The following is a 5,548-nucleotide window of genomic DNA, read 5'->3' on the forward strand; positions in this document are numbered from 1 at the left end:
TCGCATCATCCATCAGCGGAGTCTTGCCCCTTCATGATCCGGCAAGGAACGGGCTTCTCGAGGGCGACGAACGGGAGATGGTTCGACGCCTAGTTCATCGGAGATTGTCGACAGCGGCGGTCAAACCTTGGAGGGGTCCATTGCCGAAGGTGAGTCTCCCTGATCTCACTGTTTTTGATCTTATTAGGCCGGAGTCTTGGATCGTGGTTAATCGCAAGAAAAAAAGTCGCCGGACTTCGGCCAAATCAGCGCCGGCGGTGCTTGCGGCCGTCTCGCCGGTTTTTCCGGGACTCGGGATCGCTGTGTCCCGTCAACATCATTTGAGCTCGATCTTAGGCCGTGAGGGGCCGAGGGAGTGTGCTCTTGGGCTGAGTTCGGTTGGGCTGGAGTTAGCTGGGTATGAGGCCCATGCTAACCCGGTGCCAAACCAGCCAGAGCTGGGTGTCGATCTGGGCCTCGCGGGTGGGCTGGTCGGGGGTGTCTCACCTGGGTATGTGGCCCAGGTGGAGCCAGTTTTGACGCGGTAGTGGACGACGGGGCGTCGTTTCCATCGTTGCATCGTCCCTCGACATCGCCCGCTAGGGTTCTGCGTCGGCGTAGCCAGAACCTGCGTACGGCAGGGAGTGGGAGAGCGCGGCGCATTCCACCGCTGGGACTGATGACGGGTCGCGGGGGAGCTCTGCTGCCGGGGAAGAACACTGGGACCGGCCGCGCCCAATCCGCGACGCCGCAGGGTACCGGCGCTAGCCGTGGTGTCGCGTCGTCGCCAGCCTTCGGGGTTGGGGTTGGCCGGGGGCTGCCTCCTTCTCCGAACCTTCCTGCTGGCAGAGGGGTCCCTGTGGGTGGCTCGGCTTCGGGCCGGGGTGGACGGGGCACCGGACCCCGACCACCGTACCCAGTCCATGCAGGGTCCCGGCCCCCGGCGCCAGCTGCGGCTAGGGTGGCCATGGCGGGCCGTGGCGGTCAGATCCCTCGACCGCCCACCCCGGCTCCTGTGGGTCTCCGGCCTCCCGCGTCGGGTGCTGTTGGCCGTGGTGGTGCGGTGCCGAGGCCACCTGCATCCGGGCCATCAGTCGGGCAGCTACCAAGGCCGGCTCCGCCGCCTCACGTCGTAGCGAAGCCACCGCCGAATAGGGTCGGGATGGTGCAGATGCAACAACCTCCGCCGCCTCAAGCTTCTGCCGCGCCCAAGGGACAGTGGGGTGATGATGGTTTCGATGCATATGGCGCTGGTAAGCATCGTGGATCCTTGTCCGCGGGCGGTGGTCGGGGCTACGCTTGGCAGAGCGACGGCACGGCCGAGCGTCCGTTCTTGGGGCCCATAGGAGGCTTTCTTGAGGGGGCATCTGGCCCGGGTCACCAACAGAGGGGTGGATTTCGTGGTCATCGAGGTGGCCAAAGGGGGCGGGGTGGCCGGTACCGTCCACGACGGCCACCGACGCCTGCTACTGACCAGATGGTGGTTGACGAGGCCGTTGAGGAGCCGGTTCTGTCTGGGCACGCTATGGAGGTGGTTTCGGCGCTCGCCTCGGCTGAGATTCCTGGAAAGGAGTCCGGGTCGGCAGAGATAGTGGAGGTGTCTGACAGGACTGAGTTTGAGAGGGCGGCCAAGTGGGCGCGTAAGAAAGAGAATATGTTGTGCTATAGATGTGGTGGCAAGGGACATTTTATTGCGGAGTGTGTGGCCGAGTTGTGTGGCACCTGTGGTAAACCGGCACACGAGTTGGGGGACTGCCCGTTGTTGAGAGATCAGGCACCATCACTCATGATGTATGGAGTGTACTGTGCTGAGCTTACTTTTTTTGAGTCTCCAACGGAGATGGACGCTCCTGATGAGTCCTTGAGTTTGACGACTGGGTTAGTCAAAATTGCCAAAGGTGAGGTGTCGGAGGCACAGATTGTTCAAAGGCTCAAAGAGTTAGCTCCTGGGGATTTCTTGTGGGAGTTGGTTACTATGGAGGACAAACTGTTTAAGGTTGAGTTCCCGTCCGTTGACGATCTTCAGAGGCTTCTGAGCTTCGGGATGTGCAAGGTGCCGGGTACTGAGGGTGTGCTTGAGTTTCACGAGTGGAAGAGGATTGAGCCTATGGGCAAGCCTCTGACGCGGGTGTGGTTGCGGTTTTCTGGGGCTCCCTCCAAGCCGTTGCAAGATGCCCGGGTCGTGGCCAGCATGGGTATCATGGTGGGCAGACCGGAGCGAGTGGATATGGACTTCACCAGGGCCCACGGGATTGCCCGTATTCTGGTTAGTGTGATGAACATCGAGTATGTGCCTGAGGTGGTAAAGTGGGCATATCGAGGTCACATCTATAACCTTGTCATTGAGTTCGAGGATGAGAGTCTGTTTGCTGAGGTGGCCAGCGGGACGGACACTGATATGCATGAGGGGGATGATGGTTCTGCTCTAAAGGAGGCACCAGCAGCTGATAGTGGGCGAGAGTTGTCCAAAGCATCGGCTGGTGACTCTCAAACTTCTGCGGATGGTGTAGCACCAACTTCTGCGGTACCCATGACTGCTCTTAGATTCGGGTCTTTTGAGACGGCATCTGCACCTCCGAGACTTTGGAGTGAGCGGGTGGAGTCTGATGATGTGTTCGAGCACATGTTACCGGCTCTGGAGTTCGAGGAGCCTGTGGTTCCTTTTTTTGGAGCGTCGCCGATCTCGGTCAGGGCTGGGGCAGATGAGGCTGCTCTCGCTGGCGAGGGTCCGAAGATGGTGATTTCGGAGTCCTACACAGCGGTCGTCGCACCTCCGGTTCAGCAGGTGGTGTGTTCTGTTGATGGGGGCGTGGGGCAGGAGGCCTCGGCGCTCTCATCGGGGCTTGCGGATGACGAGTTTCGGGCGGTGCAGCTTGATGCTTTCGGAGGGAGGCCGAGGCTGCTAGCCACGGCTCCTTCCTCCACTTTTCTCGGGCCGGTTTCGGTGGCGCCGGCGTCGCTTTCCGGAGAGGGCTCGGGACAGGTGGTCCCGGGGCCTTCTTCTCCAGGGGCGCCTTCGGAGGCATGCTTGCCTTCGGCGCCGGCTACGTTGCCTGGCCGGAGGGCAGGGGTGGATGGAGAGCTCGGGCAGGTGGCCCTGGTTCAACCATCCCCCGGCTTGGTGGTCTCGAGTGCTGCTACTCGGGAGGAGGTGATTGCGTTTGGGGGCATTCCGGATCCGGTCTCCAAGGGGCGACGGTTGAGTAGCCGTCTCTAGGACCATCCGGAAGTGGACGACATTCAGCAGCGGTGCGCTATGAGGGCGGCCAAGCTTCGTGACGTGGAGGTCACTACTGGTATGTCCGTCAATACCTCTAATTCTATATTGCATTTTACCAATGATGAGATTATCAATAATGCAAATCAACTAGGTATTTCACTAGGTAGTGATGATAGTGAAATCTCAACCTCGGTTAATGATATGCTGGATTTAGAGGCCGAATGGGCGCTTGAGATGATTCGTAACTTAGCGGCGGTAAAACCTATGAATGATTCTGAGATCAATGCTCTAGGGGTCAGGGCGCTCGATAATCTTTGTGCGGATCTGACTCAACTGTCTCCTGAGCCTGAGGAGGAGGTTGAGCGAGTGGATAATGTGGAAATGCACACCTTGTTGGGGAACGTAGCAGAAATTCAAAAAATTTCCTACGTAACACCAAGATCTATCTATGGAGAGACCAGCAACGAGTAGAAAGAGGAGTGCATCTACATACCCTTGTAGATCGCTAAGCGGAAGCGTTCAAGTGAACGGGGTTGATGGAGTCGTACTCGTCGTGATTCAGATCACCGATGATCCTAGTGCCGAACGGACGGCACCTCCGCGTTCAACACACGTACAGCCCGGTGACGTCTCCCACGCCTTGATCCAGCAAGGAGAGAGGGAGAGGTTGAGGAAGACTCCATCCAACAGCAGCACAACGGCGTGGTGGTGGTGGAGGAGCGTGGCAATCCCGCAGGGCTTCGCCAAGCACCATGGGAGAAGAGGAGGAGGGAGAGGGGCAGGGCTGCACCAACGAGAGATCAAATCGCGTGTTATGGGCAGCCCCTAGGCCTCATATATATAGGGGAAGGGGAGGGCTGCGCCCCCTTTAGGGTTTCCCACCCCAAGGGGCGGCGGCCAGCCTCCAGATGGCATCTGGTGCGGCGGCCAAGAGGGGGGGAGGAGTCCATCCTCCCCAAGGCACCTCGGAGGTGCCTTCCCCCTTGAGGACTCTTCCCTCTAGGGTTCCCTAGGCGCATGGGCCTCTTGGGGCTGGTGCCCTTGGCCCATGTAGGCCAAGGCGCACCCCCTACAGCCCATGTGGCCCCCCGGGGCAGGTGGCCCCACCCGGTGGGCCCCCCGGGACCCTTCCGGTGGTCCCGGTACAATACCGATGACCCCGAAACTTGTCCCGATGGCCGAAACAGGACTTCCTATATATAAATCTTTACCTCCGGACCATTCCGGAACTCCTCGTGACGTCCGGGATCTCATCCGGGACTCCGAACAACATTCAGTAACCACATACAAGCTTCCTTTATAACCCTAGCGTCATCGAACCTTAAGTGTGTAGACCCTACGGGTTCGGGAGACATGCAGACATGACCGAGACGTTCTCCGGTCAATAACCAACAGCGGGATCTGGATACCCATGTTGGCTCCCACATGTTCCACGATGATCTCATCGGATGAACCACGATGTCAAGGACTCAATCGATCCCGTATACAATTCCCTTTGTCTAGCGGTATTTTACTTGCCCGAGATTCGATCGTCGGTATACCGATACCTTGTTCAATCTCGTTACCGGCAAATCACTTTACTCGTTCCGTAACACATCATCCCGTGATCAACTCCTTGGTCACATTGCGCATATGATGATGTCCTACCGAGTGGGCCCAGAGATACCTCTCCGTTTACACGGAGTGACAAATCCCAGTCTCGATCCGCATAAAACAATAGATACTTTCGGAGATACCTGTAGTGCACCTTTATAGTCACCCAGTTACGTTGTGACGTTTGATACACCCAAAGCACTCCTACGGTATCCAGGAGTTACACGATCTCATGGTCAAAGGAAGAGATACTTGACATTGGCAAAGCTCTAGCAAATGAACTACACGATCTTTTGTGCTAGTCTTAGGATTGGGTCTTGTCCATCACATCATTCTCCTAATGATGTGATCCCGTTATCAACGACATCCAATGTCCATAGCCAGGAAACCATGACTATCTATTGATCACAACGAGCTAGTCAACTAGAGGCTCACTAGGGACATATTGTGGTCTATGTATTCACACATGTATTACGATTTCCGGATAATACAGTTATAGCATGAATAAAAAGACAATTATCATGAACAAGGAAATATAATAATAATACTTTTATTATTGCCTCTAGGGCATATTTCCAACAGTCTCCCACTTGCACTAGAGTCAATAATCTAGTTCACATCGCCATGTGATTAACACTCACAGGTCACATCGCCATGTGACTAATACCCAAGAGTTTACTAGAGTCAGTAGTCTAGTTCACATCACTATGTGATTAACACTCAATGAGTTTTATGTTTGATCATGTTGCTTGTGAG

The sequence above is a fragment of the Triticum dicoccoides genome, chromosome 7B (genome assembly GCF_002162155.2).
Source record: "Triticum dicoccoides isolate Atlit2015 ecotype Zavitan chromosome 7B, WEW_v2.0, whole genome shotgun sequence".
Taxonomy (NCBI): Eukaryota; Viridiplantae; Streptophyta; class Magnoliopsida; order Poales; family Poaceae; genus Triticum; species Triticum dicoccoides.